This window comes from Alosa pseudoharengus, unplaced genomic scaffold (assembly GCF_046254945.1).
Source record: "Alosa pseudoharengus isolate Yale_2024_CS ecotype anadromous, Long Island Sound unplaced genomic scaffold, YU_APseudo_1.1 YU_APseudo_1.1_scf_13, whole genome shotgun sequence".
In the NCBI taxonomy this organism is placed as follows: Eukaryota; Metazoa; Chordata; class Actinopteri; order Clupeiformes; family Clupeidae; genus Alosa; species Alosa pseudoharengus.
This window is the reverse complement of record NW_027468598.1, coordinates 6,371,759-6,387,407: the sequence shown is the minus strand read 5'-3', so window position 1 is coordinate 6,387,407 and position 15,649 is coordinate 6,371,759.

The following is a 15,649-nucleotide window of genomic DNA, read 5'->3' as shown; positions in this document are numbered from 1 at the left end:
AACAGTTAAACAAGTGTGTCGGGACAGTCTACAGAGAACCATGACCTCTCCTGGGCTCCATACTAAGCAGTGATAGGGTATAATCAACAGAGAGCTTATGTCTGAGTATAGCACTAAATAATTACACATGGACCTGATCGATATTATGTGGCCCATCACTGATTACATTTGTTAAGTACAAGTTAAGAACATGGAGTGCATGTTCACCCAGTGGGCTGGTTTGAGAAATGCATATCAGAAATGATGACCTAGCTGTCTATGATCCATATTCATCATGACACAGTGCTCCTTTCACTGTAACTTTAGAAATTGAAAATATAGTCGTTTTCAGTATTTGACATTGCTGTATTCTTGATTTGATTCTGGTGGCCTAAAGCCATTGAAAAAAAATCACCAAGCATACATAAAATAGTAGTTGCCGAAAGATCAGACATACCAACATATAAACAGACCACCCTGTTCTCATAATACAGAACAATGAAAGATCAAAGCAAGATAGTCTATATATAAAAAACAACGGCTCATGCTGATTAACACCAAACTTCATACGGTCTCTACATGCAAATGAAACGGACCATGCAGATTTGTACAAGGAAAGGCTGCACAGGATAGTAGCAGATTTAGCACTTCTAACTTTGATTGTAAATAGTTTATACCTGAATTAAATATTTAAATATTTTGTCTTTATTTGAATGTGTAACTAATGAAATGTGACAAAAACAGGAGTGCTGGATAGGATGTGATGTCATACACTATTTATTTGGTGAGTTTGGCTGTATGCCAAATAGTAGTCAAAGAGATAGAAGTATGCATTTACTAAATGTGAACCATCCCAAATTAGTTTCAAATGTATTACTCAAAGTATTTCATTTATGTTAACGCATGACTTTCCAACTTCACTATGTGATTCTTTAAACTAATACATTATTCCTATTAGATATACATGTATGTACTGTATATGTATATATATATAGTATTTTGAAGGCTATCATTCTAGCCTTTAGGTCTAAATATAGATATATAGATGTTTAGATTCTATGTAGATATAGGGTCTCATCACAAATATCTGTCTGTTTAGCTTTCAGGGATGGCCTGTAATTGCAACTACAAGTAAAAGGTTGGATTTTGGTATCTTAGCACAACAAATCATAACTAAAGCTAGAAAATGATCAAATTTTTAATTTGTTGATTTTCATAGATAAGTGAAGTGAAGAGAATTTCCATGTGGATTATCACTATATCCTCAATACTTAATCATAACCAATGTGCTAAAATACTGCTTGTACTGACACAGTGGAGCAAACAATGTTTTGTTTGGCCATCATGCCGCAAAGGCTCCATCAAGGGACCTCACAAAGGGGAAGGGGAAGGACATGGAGAGGGTCAGACAGGTCTGATGCTTTTACTTTCCTGGTAGGGGATTCAGGCTTCTCAGGAGGCTGAGTGACCGGTGGCTGTGTGACCGGACCCTGTGTCACACAACTATCAGCCACAGCAATGCTGGGAGGAAATGGGGAGAGATAGAGAGCGGTTACCAGCGCAAAAGACAAGAGAGAGAGAGAGAAAGAGAGAGAGAGAGAAAGAGAGAGAGAAGTGAACTGAGAAAGAGACAGTGGAAATGGAGAGGAAAAGAGCGTGCGATTTTCGCTTTCCATGATTTAAGAGTGGAGAAAAAGACAATGTCTTCTAATTTCTGGGCAAATTGTCTTGAATAGTGTTTTTAAAGATCCCCGTATCTTGATGATTATCTCATCTGTAACGATCTGTGAGGGAATGTATAAATCCTGTCCTTGATTTAATAATTGTATAATATACATGTTGCTGAAAAATGACTGATAGGCATTCTATAATTTTGGTAAGATGGTTGGATATGACGACCTAATTCATTCAAAACTGATCATGAGTTGATTGTGTGGCAATATGGAAAGTGGAACATTTCAGACATTCCAGTGGCAAGACTCTTTGCCATGATGCAATACTCAAACTGAAATAAACAGTAAATTAATGACTAAAATACCAATTATGCTTGTGCAACAAGATGGTGGTTCTTGGGATTTCTAAAAAATAGGAATAAAGAGATTTGTTTCAATCTTGTGTTGGATGGTAAAGTTGTCCAGGATGGTCACAAGCCCAGACTCTGAGAAGTTCTGTGATTTGTGTTAAAATATCGGTAGCACTTTACAGATGGATGATAAGATGGCAGTTGCATGGTTGTGGGTAACATCATGGTAACAACACAACACAGCTCATAACAACCAAGAAATCATTTAAAAGTGTCTAAGGTGTTTCTAAACAATAGTCCACCATTTGTTGTGGTAATAAGTATAACGAAATGGTAATATCTGGTAGTTCACATGGAATTACTTTATTTATTGTAACGGTAAGACCTAATGGTGAGGTTTCAAATGTGGTAATAATGGTTAGATATGGTATTCATTTCCAATAATTACCCATAAACAAGTGATTTACTTTAATGGTAATTGCATGGTATCAGGGCTGTTAAATACTGAAAAAATATTGAATACATGTTACCACACATTGTGAATTATTGCTTATACAACTTAAAATGTGTAAGTTATTTCTTGATTGTAATGAGTTATGAGTGTTTTATTGTTACTATGATTTACCCATTTACTTACTACCGATCTGTAAAGTGTTACCAAAATATCTGGTGAGTTGAGATCCCTGCTGTTACCATGGAGTCTTCTGATGGAAAGGTCAGGTAAAATTGGGTGTCATCTGTGTAGCTATGATTAGAAAGGTGAAGTGAACAGCCAATTGGACCAAAGGAGGTTTTATACTTTGGGACGAGAAAGAAACCTAACACTATGCCTTGAGGTACCCCACTGAACTCACCCCATTGGAAAAGTGAAGCTATCTATCTATCTATCTATCTATCTATCTATATCTATCTATCTATCTATCTATCTATCTATCTATCTATCTATCTATCTATCTATCTATCTATCTATCGTCAATTGATTGATGGGAAGTACCTGTGTTGCCCGCTGATTGACAATCACTGCTTTAAGCAATTACCCAGGAAACGTCTGAATGAGAGATTATGGATAGGAGGATTTGATTAGCTGTCGATGGTTCATGACAGGTCCAGCAAGACAACTTTGCAGCAACACTTGCTGCACTCAGAGCTTCTGTCATGAGCAACCCAGCTGTTTCAGTAGAACAACCTCTTCTATGGTTTGAGCATGTGATCCCATGACAGACATGGCATAAAAACAGTTTTGGGATCTTACAATAAAAGGAAGTAGAGAGACAGTCCTGTACTACCATACTTTTTTACTGTAAGTAAGCAGCTCTGAAACTGACACATTGCTCTCAAATGCTGTAAAGGGTAGTATATAGCTATAGTGAGGACAATGTGGACATGGTGGAGGCAACAAAGGAGAGGAAGTCTTTGGGTGTAAGGGACCGGAGGTGTGCCAAAAAGAGACCACAGGTAGGGGATGTGTAAGGTGTCAGACAGTGAACAAGTTGAAGTAAGAAAGGTCATAGAGGATAAAATAAGTGTTTGTAGACATGTTTGTAGAAGTTCTGTGTCAGGACGAGGTGCTAGTGCTTTGAATAGGAAGGCTGCATGCATATCCATGTAAGATCTAAGATCTAAGGAATGTGTTTACATAGGGTAAGCGGTAAGTAGTCATTTAGGGGAAAAGAAGACACCACTATGTCCAGCTCATCCACAAAAATGCTGATGAATGGTGCATGGAAAATAAACAGACTCTGACCAGATGAGCCACCGAAAGGGCATGGTGCTCATCTAAGGTCTATTTGTTTGAAGGCAGGAGTTGTATGAGAAGGCCTGTCCCACCTCCTTGTACAGAATATGTTATGTACAGTAGAAAGAGCTGCCAAGATGGCCATGTTTTCCAATGTTATCCACATTACAGCGAGAGCCAGCATCCATGGATAATGGCCAAGCCGGGATAACATCCGATTTATTGGCTGCTGACTGACAGTTCCACAACCCAACAGAAAAAGGAAAGAGAAAAGACCGAAGGTTAGGCACTAGGCAGATTACATTGCCTTGCCTTCTGTTGAAGAAATGCACCTTCGTAATTTGTATGGCTGGGACAGATTGGAAGCACATGGCTTTGGAAGATGGTATGCACAGGCAGACTGAAGTCCTGGCAGATAGAGATTAGTGTAAAGAGAGGTGCCAGACATTTTGGAACCTTTGCACAGGTAACTTTACTTTGCTTTATTTGCTTGTCCTAAGTGCCCAACTGAAATGTTTGCCCACAATTAACAAACTAACCCTGTCAATCATTTAGTCACAAAAGACTTGTGGATTTTGCCAATTAAAGGAAATTCAGTTTGTAAATTTAACAAATTGTGTCAGATGATGACTCCCCAGTCCTGCATTTACTCTTTTGTGGTCCCAAATGATAACACACGTTATCATTCTGTACCACAGAATGTTGTTTTTGTTCACAGAACTGCATTGTAGAATTGTCCGAGAATATTGTCCTTGAAAGGGTCTTTGACATATTGTTCTTGTGTCACTGTAGTTTTTTCTTGAACCAGATTATGTTCATATGAGCATCATATTGTCTCAATGTTGAGTGTGTCCAGCATTGTTGTATTGCATTTGTTTATGTACAGCTGCACTGTCCAAAATTTCACCAGCCAACACTCCCTCATCCAAATCATTCTATAGATTTAATGTATGTATTATGTGTTATCTCAGTGAGCTAGCACCTTTAGCTAGGCTAACCCAGGTCCCAGAGAGCACACAGAGCAACTACAGTGTTGAATAGAGCCTTTGGGGTAACTGACCTCTGCCCTTCTCAACCAAATCTGAGATCATTAGTTCCACGCTCAGTACTCACAGGTCATTATCTGTCTCAGTCCGTGGTTTCTGGCCCCGTCGATAGACCATCCAGATAGTTACAATCACCCCGATGATGAGTCCTGCCACAACCACCACTCCCAGTATGCCAACGAAGCCACCAGGCATGAACTGTGGCAGAGGCTTTTCTGCAGAGGGAACGGAAAGAGATAAGATCTTAGACAATTAATCTACCTTGAACGATTTCATGGTCCCTAATAAACCCTTTTCACACTTACACTTCAAAAATAACATAACAAAACAACTTGTTGATATTCATCACTCATACTCAATTGACATACTTTTATCGCCATCTGAAGCAATGATCAGACTTGCAAACAAAAAACAAAATAGTGTTTTTATGACAGGCCTGTCATACCAAACCATTTTCCAAGTGAGGAAATGAGGAATTGATGTCTTATGTAAGGTTCGTGTAAAATCCATCCTAGACAGATATGTGTAAGAGATGTGAATAGTTTGTGTTCATTTCTGTGATTGTCAATATGTTGTTATATAAAATAACATAATATAAAGATCAATATTGACGTGTGTAGACAACCTTACTCATTCTTAAGCAACAATTATACACACAGCACAAGATAAACTCCAAGGGTACATATTGTATAAGTACATACTCAGATTACATATTGTATAAAATACATACTCAGATTACATATTGTATGAAGTACATACTCAGGTCTTGTTGGTTATAATGTTTCTATAAACACATATCAGTAGAAGATAAATGTTATTATTCTCTTGTAATAATTCCAGTAAGATGTTGTTGTGCCTTTTAAACCTGTAGTTTGTTTGTTTGTTCCAAACCATCAGTTTTGCAGTTGCCCTTTGAATTGGTTTAGTTTCACTTGGCAGTATTCCAAGTGGACCAAGCTCTCTAGGGCACATTCAAATATGTGGTGTCATCTGTGGTATTTGCCCTGGCAGTAGAAAGTGTAGGAATTGTACACCAAGTTGGAATAGGAAACACACCAAAACAACTGGTTTCGGGTAAGAACATAAGTAGCCCCGAATAAGCGAATGTAGAGCACAATTCAATGCACAAATGATTAACTATTACAAGTGTACAAAATCACATATGTTACATTATTATTTTTGAGGCAAATAACAAAAGCAATACTGAGTAATACATAATGAAATATAATTGCAGCTCTTTTTCTGTATTCCACTCTATATTTAGAAAGAAGTTCACCAACCCCTCTTACCATTTTTACATGTGTTTATCATTAAATAAAAAACTTTATTTGTAAAAATTGTTCTCAGAGTTACCACAGAAAATCTATTGATTACCAAAGTGATTAAAGCATCCCTCCATGCCCCACATCTGATGAAGAATCAAGGTCGTCCTACACTTGACCCTGGTATGTGATCATCCAACCCCCCTGCAAGGGAGAGTATCCTGTGTCATCGGCTGAGATGCTCAATGACCATCTTGAATGTTGCATGATGTGTTTTTATGGCTGACTCCCAAACAGCAGCGTTCAGACTTTATCGCCCCTATTTCCCACTTCTGCCACCAGGGGGTTCCATATAGACAGCTCTGTGTCCCATCACCTGACAACACACATGGAATGGCCTCTCCCTGCAAAGCCATCATAGCATCACTGGTACGTTAATGCTGACCTGATCCAGTTGGTCAATTCGCCCCCAGCAACTGCTCAGGAACAGCTGACCAGAAGATTCTGGGTAGACAAGGTCATATTCATGTTTCCAACTTTAACCTACATTTTGTGGAGTATTTGTTTACCCTATGCACCCCATTTCTCATGTAAAACAATATTACATGAAAGATTACCCCCCCCCCCCTTTATACTTTTACATTGCATGACTGCCATCTTTGTTACTGTGGTAATTGATTCAGTTCCATGGGTTCTGCAAAAACCCTTGAGATATTGTTTATTGTTAATGTTTTTCTAAAAATTGAATTTCATGCAGAGGAGTCCTTTGTCTGTTAGAGGACACAAAGAAGTCTCTTCAGACTTCAGTCTTTAATCACAATCTTTTTTGCAGAGCAAGTGCTGCTTACTCATCTAATTAACTCACCAATCAGATATTTACAGGACACATTTTCACATTACAGGAAAAGTCAATATGCATTTACCCGCCCTTGTCTGGGTAGAGCATGCAGAGTGTGTGGCAATTGATTTTGCTAACCACTTCCATCAGGTCGGTCACTACACCACATTAAGATCAATCTTGTATGCATGATGTATTTTTCTGTAGCAAGAACATCAGTTAGCTCTTATGCCAGATATTTTGTCTATTTGACAAATGACTCCTTTGACAAGAAAACATTATGCCCATATAACCAGAACCTGTAAACATAACTATTTGGTCAGATCATGCTGAAATTAGCCACTCATCCCAAGTTTTCTCCGCATTAAATAAATCACGCTTCTTAACTTCTCTCCATTCCTACTTCTGGACCATACTTCTTACATGCTATACCTTTGGTTGGTCTGTGTGCGTGTGTGCGTGCATGTGTATGTGTTTGTATGTAGTAGTAGTAGTAAATGTATTTATATACTGCTTCTTCTAGCACAAATGGCTACTCAAAGCACTTTAAACTGAGGTAATAAGTATTTATCTGTCTCTCATTTGACCAAAACTCTGAAATGACATCTCTGCTGAACTGTCTTAGTGACAACACATCATAAACACTGTGAGGTAAAAGTGTTCTAAAACCTCACTACTGCAATTTGACTTCACAAATCACAAATGTTCAAATCGCGTGCAACGGCTGGCAACACTCTGCAATGTTTAATTTACACCATTGCAACGTGTCTCTGCAACAGCATTGATTTCGGTTTAAATATTTGGTGAGGATTGGCCTTTCCATGCTCTGCTTTTGGTTGCTCAAATTGTGTGTGGTTTGGAACATCTCATCACACGATATTGGTGATTGAAGTGCCTTGATTATGTCTTTCACTCGGTGGCACAACAACACAAATGAGTGGTTATGGGCTGAGGTAATACAGCATACCACACAAATACCATCATTTGGGGGCAATGGTTGGTGAGTTATTCTGTGAAAAAGCTTCTATTCCCTATGAGCCTAGTGGGACTACATATCCGCCCAGGGGGAAAAAAACTTGCCTGCTGTAAGCTTGTATGCCCTGGACATAACCTTCGACCCCATGACCTTGACCACCTTATCTCGACACAGCATTCATCATGTGTAAATGTGTGAATATGTGTTGGATATATGGTGCAAACTTTCTATGTAAGCAAAACTGGATGCAGGACCCCATGTGACCTTTGACCCCTGAGTAGGCCTACCCAGTTCACTGCACACTTACTGTATGAGTAAGCATGTCAGGTTTGATAAAGGTCCTTCAAGGTGCTTTTAATATACTGCCCAAACACTGTGCTGAAATGTTGGAACTGGGTAAAGATGCAACCAAGTACAAGCGACCAGAAAACGCCGTCCATAACATGTAGAGGCATAGGAATTGATAGTTTCTGAAGAAGCCTGGAAGTAGTTTATACAGAAGTTTGAACTAATCATATCTTGTCTATGCCTACCTCTCTCCAAAACAGATTCTCCCTAAATTGTCCTGCTTGCAACCTCATGTTAACCACACATTAGCTAGCAGGCAGATGACATAGATGACAAGCTGTTCAGACTAGTCTTTACTGTTTACTTTAATGTCAGTGCTTACTGTTACACAATATCTCTTGGTTTTATGGCCCTGTTCTTTTTTGACACTGGTTATTGGCTTTAATAACCCTTGTTTCATATGTACTGGTGTGTGACAAACCTCTCAGCTCCGATGGACTGCTGGCTATGTGTCTTCAAGTAAGTGCATGGACTATGCTGCAACTGGCAGCAGTTTTTGGACAACTTGCTGCACAGATCCGAAGCCAACTTGTTGTTCTTCAAAGCAGCAATTCAAAAAGTACATTAATTTATAAGTGTGAGAAGAGTTTATAATGCCTCCGCCTGCTATGCATTGGAGGTATACTGTTTTCAGGTTATCCATCTGTACATGCATGGCTCTGTCTTCTAGCATAGTGTTTGCATGATGTATCCCAAGCAGGCTGAAGGATCCTCATCGAACTTGACCTAAGTAATCACTATAGAGGCTAGATGAACTGATTATGTGCTGAAGGTCGCAGGGTTAAAGCTCAATGTCACATGGAGTCATACTGTACATGTAATCTTAGACAGTGGAGTATGACAAGTACTTTGTGCACATGAGAAAACTGTCCAGTGTAGAATCAACAGTGACTTAGTAGTAAGTCTACCGTGGACGATTACGATCTCATGACTTGTAATCAATTTCTCAATGGAGAAAATTAATAGTTGATTTACTTCCAGAAATGGAGAGGGCAATCACTGTTGAGATCTATAGGTGCTTTCTATTTTTCCAGGCCTCCTATGCAATTGCATCCTATACAGGTTTTTTACCTTAATACAACAGTCATTTTGATGGTAAACTAACTTGTTATAGGGAGAATTGTCTTCCCAGCCCTATCCGTACGGAGAACCAGCCTTGCAACTTTGCTGTCTCCAGACCTTTTAGGTGATTGTGTAATAGCCCTACTATTTGTATGAAATCCTGTGCTATTACCTTGTGAGTTGGCATGACTCTTTGGAGATTATCTTGCCAGTTTGTAAACAAATCTATGTGTACCTTGTCCAGGGGGAAAGGTGCAAGCCAAGAGTGGTATTTAAGACAGGTGTGTCACACTCCACAACTGTAGGGGGAGTTTGCTGAAGTAGGTGGTTGCAAGTGAGAAGAACTTTTAAACGTTTGAGTTTAAAAGTTTCTGATTTGCATCTGTAACTGATGTGAGCAGTAGATCACTTAATGTTACAAGGTTGTTACATACATGTAATAACAGAAAGCTGAGCATTATTCTCAGTAATGTAGACTGCCTTTTGGCCATACATTTGTGATAGACACTAGCCAAAACCAGTTGTATGTCTTAACCTGCGTGGGTTGTGTGTATATCTGTGTGCCCATAAAAAGAGAACTCAAACTCGGTTTACTTTGGACAGCTCTGATAATGCTTTTCCCGGTTGGGTTTTTTGACTCCGGTCGTTAATAAAGATGAAGCCTCTGCTCACTACTGTATGCTGTCTGATCTTTAAGAAATTCTCCCACATGCACACATAAATAAACTTTATCTATAGACTTGATGTAACAGTTTTCAAATTATATTTGTAAACCAGAACATCAATAAAAACATTACCACAACAACAGCAAGCAGAGGAGTTTGTTGTTAAATAGAAGAGACATTCACCTTCTGCTTGCTTCCATTATTATTGTCCCCCTGTGCTCTGTGCTTTGTTGGCTTGGAAAGCCTAGAAATGATTTCTCTCTTCCTCTCTTACCCTCCTTTCTCCTATATTTGCTTCCTTTCCTCCAGTGACTAAATGGCTCCTCTCTCTTCCTCTCTCTGTCTTTCACACACTCCATATGTTTCCATTTTGTCTGGCATGTGTGACAAACATAACAGAAATTCCGAACTCAAAAAAACCTTCTCTTATTTCTTTCACATTTTCTTGGCCACATGGTTTGTGACTCATATACAGTCATGATTGCTTTAACAGGCAGCCCAGACCCATGTTTGACTGGAAGGTGGTGTGGAATAATTTCTTCTGTGAAAGTGAGACACAGCAATTTGCATCCCTGTTTGACTCAGACATCAAGTAATACTGAGACTACACAGACACCTAGATTGAGACTGAAGCCTCCACATTAACATTCACTAAAAAGAAGGAGTAAACATGGGGGCGGGGGGTGATTAAGGAAGGCATGACAGTTCACAGATCATTAACAAGACTGGCAGTATGGTACATATTATTTAACAGTTGCCGTTTTCCTTTTTGTCGTGTACTGTACTGTGTATACATTTCAAAATGAGGATAATGGAAATATATATATGTGTGTGTGTGTGTGTGTGTGTGTGTGTGTGTTCTTACTTCTTGTAAACATGCATTTATTTGTATCACCATAAGCACATACATTTAGGCAAAAGAATTTCAAAGTAGCCACATGATCAGCCTCTCCACACTAATCAACACAATACCAGCAAACAAGCAGACCACATGGACAAACACAAAACACACTCTTAAAAGTGAACAACTGCTGATCATAACACATGTGGTCATGCTTATGAAAATGTATCTTTCATCACTAAGTAGAAACTAATGAGAGAAGAGATGATTTTCTGAAGTTTGAAGTTCCTTGAACTGCTTGATGAAAGAGGTTAACCTTAATTTCTTCAGGGTAGCTGAAAAAGAAATCACTCACTGATTTCACACAATGCGAGTATTTTAATACATGGAATTAGCTTAGGAAAATAGATAACATAACAGAAGTAACAGATAAGGGAACATAATAGTACATTTTGAAGGTATATGGTCATGTGAAGAACAGATAAAGCATCTGCTTTTCCCACTGGCCACCCACTGTGTGTGGTACTGTGTCCAGGACAGACCACCCTGCAAAAAATTCAAGAAGTGCAAAAAACACCAATTAGCATGGTAATTAGCAACAGTGCAATTCTTGAGCAGGTTTTTGCATGGAAGTGCCTTTAAATGGTGAAGCCAAGTCATCTTCTAGGAAATGGGGAACCTATGGTTTATGTACAATTTTCAGTGAACCAGTCATTGGGTTTTAGATGGGGAGGCTGATTCTTCCATCAGACCAAAGAGATTCCAGAATGTGAAAACAAACATCCTAAAACAGATCATTCCAGTCTAACTGAAGAAAATATATTTCTTGGCAGAAGAATGAATATTTATGAATAAATCATTATATTTATTATTGCTATAGTATGTGAGTTATAGTAACCATGTTAGAAAAGCAATAAACCCTCCACTCTGCCAGGTGTATAACTGTGTAAGAAATGCAATAAGCCCCCCGCTGTGCTTCACGTTGTGCCTAACAACGCCCTCACATTAAGCCTAAAAAGGGAGGATTGGAGAGTATTGGAATCAGAGAGTATGATTTTTTTATATTCCTAAGTTTTATGTTTCTTAATATATGTCCTTACATCAGATAGTTGGATAGAATAATTCAACTAAGTTAGCTGTTTTTTGTTATGTGTTTTTCCACATACGACATGAGATTATCATTCTGTTCCTGTAGCCTCTGTCCCCGACTAGGGTATATCTGTGTGTGTCTATGTGTGTAGAGATAAGGGAGAATTTTCAGTGTTGAGCTGTTCTGCATGGGTGCATGCCCTGCGTCAGTAGCTATCTGCTCAGATTGCCAGGTTGGCACTAATCAGGGTCTGATTCAGTGTGGACCACGTAAAATGGGTTGAAAAATGCCATTTCCTGTTGTCTTGGAAGGATATAGGCTACTTAAACCTGTCACCCTTGATGCGCATCATTGTAAATAAAACTCTGTTCCTGATTTTTCCTACCATTGCTTGACTGAGTCTTCATTCATCTGTGGTATCAAAATCACCATCAGCTGTTCTAAAATAACTGAAACGTAGGGTCTCTTGGAGCTTATTGTTTCATCTTGTACCCAAACTATAGTGACAACCTGGCACTTTCATTCTTTTCCAACTTAGATCATGTTATGATATGCTAACACGAAACTCAAATATGCACTATAATTTGCATACTGTAAGTAGTCGCCATGACTTTAAAAGATACAATGTAATCAGGCTTTGAATGATATACTAACAAACCCTTCAGTAAAAACTTTCAGAATATAGGTAGGAATGAATCTGGGAAGTTTGATGTATGTAAGTGCTACTGAAGTGGAGATTTCTGACACAGAATATGAGAAGAAAACTCATTTAGAGAAAACGACCTTTAAAGATATGATCTTTTGTCACTTTTTAAGAGCCCCAAGAATCAACAGGGTGAGGCGCACACAACAGACTATGCTGGTGATTGAACATAGGCCGTAACATGTCTAGGATTTTGGTAATATTGTGCTGGCGGCAGGATTGGCCAAGATTACCTGTCACCCAGTTTTTGAGAGATTCGGCTGCAAGTGGCGTTATTTCATTTATCAATAATATCGTCTTCTGGGGGAGAGAAGTATCATTATGTGCGACAATTCATGGGAGTGTAGGCTACTAAGGAGGTTGTGTACATGAAAAGAGAAGGGGACCCAGAACTGAACTAGTGTTTGTGTCAGTCTGTGTTGAGTTGTGCTCATTACGTTGCTTATATAGGCATCTTTTGACAATAGTTGGGTGAGCTATAATATATTTTCTTACATTTTTGCTGCCCAGATTATGCAAAATTGGGCAGGCGTGTGTGTGTGTATGTGTGTCTATTATTCACTTGATCATAAACCTATACCTCAAAATTGCCGCATAGGTGATGTCATCTACTGTATGCACATCATTCTATTTCATGTAATGCACCTAGGTCATAATGTGTAGTAACATGTGTCGTGAGGTTGTTGGGATAATACAAGAGGACTCTCTTACATGTCAATGGATCTAGCTGTGTTATATTGAGACTCTGCAAATGATTTACCTGTTGTCATATTTTATGTGAGCATTCTTAAAGGATATTTTAGTCAAAAAAGTGCTGGTTAATGGAGAAACTTCCTGCAGTTGCTGTAGAGATGTCTGGTTTTTCAGGTTTCTGAATCATCTCTACATAGTCAGTGTTGAAAGATTATCACCCACTCAACTGTCATCTTTTGATATATACTGTATATGATATAATCTTTTAAATAGTAGGGAGTGGTTGAAACCTTTTGTGTCTACAGCATCCCAGAGAGGTTCAGTCTGGTTTCTTTTCATAGATTCCAGCTCATGTCGATATCTTTACTTGTGATTTTAGAAAAAACAATATACATAATACATCAAGCTGACTTGCTGAAAAATAAAAGTTTAGAAAAATAAAGTTGCTTACTTTTTTAAATCTGCTTGAATCTGACCCCGATTCCGGAGAGTTAAATTTGGATTTTTTTAAACTAAAGTCATACCTGTACCTGTCATTCATCCTCTAGAAATGGATAAGAGAAGGTTTGTCAGCTGATGTGCATGTTTAAATGTAGTGTGAAATGTTTGTTAAATTATACTGAGGAGAAACCTTTTTGTGACTTTACAGCAGCAACAACAATCTTAGAATATTGGGTTAAAATAGAGATGCCAGACTTAACCGGGTGAAGCCCAGATCTGTTAGCCTAGAAATCTAGACGCACCCTAGCGGCAGCAAATTACATTTGCTTCCAGGGCTAGTCTAGCAACTCTCCATTGGCTTGTGAGCTCAAAAAATTAAACTTCTATCAGGCCAATCAAATCGTGTATAGAGTCGTTAGGCGGGCTTAACATAATGATTGATGGCAACGGAGTTGCAACGGTTTGGCTTGAATTCCCTGCTACTCGAAAACAAAGAAGATGGATGTTGCTGTTGGCCAACAGTGTGACACGAGTTAAGCTTGTTTTAAGATGGCAAAAGTTTGAACTAGCCACACTGCAAAAAATGAAATCTAACCAAGTGTTATTAATCTTATAATAAGATGTACCTTACTAGGTAAGTATGAAAAGACTTACCTAGTGCTCTCTCGAAAGATCATTTTGACTTAATTTAAGAAGACTTTGACTTATTTTAAGGAGTCTTATCAAGACAAATTTACTTAACGCACTGGTAGACAAATTTGCTTGTTTTTAGGACAAATTTGCTTAACGCACTGGCAGAAAAAATTGCTTGTTTTCAGGATGAGATGTCTTAAAATAAGTCAAATTCACTTAATTTTCTTAAATTAAGTGAAATGATTTCACGAGAAAGCGCTACGTAAGTCTCTTTATACTGAAAACAAAACAAACTAGTTATTTTTATCTTGATATAAGACTAATTATCTTGGTTAGATTTTATTAGATAAGCAGTTTTTTGCAGTGCAACTAGCTCCGCTGGTGGGAACACGCATGGGACTCAGCGCTGTCCTATTGCGTGCAGAGAGAATTTGAAAGACAACCGATTATCCCGCCCCTCGGACTGAGAACTACGAACGGTGAGTGCCCAGACCCTACATTTTAATGTGGGTCTGGCTCGTCAGGCAACATCTGTAGCAGCCAGGGCAAATGTAGTGGCAGAAATGAATGAGCTCCAGAGATCAATAATGCATATGTGTTCTTTATTTACCTATGTTAATATACCTATCTAATTGATTTGATATTTTGTTATTTAATGTGGTGTGCAGCAACCTTGGTTTTGACTTTAGTTCTGTATGTGATGATGGTCAATGTTTTTGTCGTACTGTTTTGTTAGTCTTCCAAAACTTTTATAATAAAAGGTTAATCACACAAAGTGTTTACACCTTGTCAAAGACAAGCATGGCAGAAATACCTAAAGGTAACATGAGCAAAATGTCTCAACATTTTTCATTGAATAAATAGCAAATGCATTTGGTTTTCCAAATGTTGACATTTTGACCTATTGTTCTTTAGGGAAAATTGACCCACTTTACTGCCTACTTCCATTTTCTGCTTTAGCATTGCATGAATTCAGGAAAAACTATTCTTACTTCCGGTTATTAATGCATGTTTTGTATGCATTTGTCTGTTCACACAGCTTAAAAATGTATGTTTGCCAGACAACTAGATTTACAATCTGACTGAGCAGAAAATATTGAACAAAACAAAGCCAGTGATTTGGGACTTAAAAAGGTTGCTATTTAATAGGTTGAACCAATGCAATTTACTTCATTGGGTGTACAAATATGAGCGATGGAACAGATATCCCAACATCTGCAAACATACATTCAGATGGCAGTGTGAGGCTCTTTGTGAAATGTAATTTATATTCAAATGCTGCAGTCCAAGGAACTCCAATTACAAATCCAACTG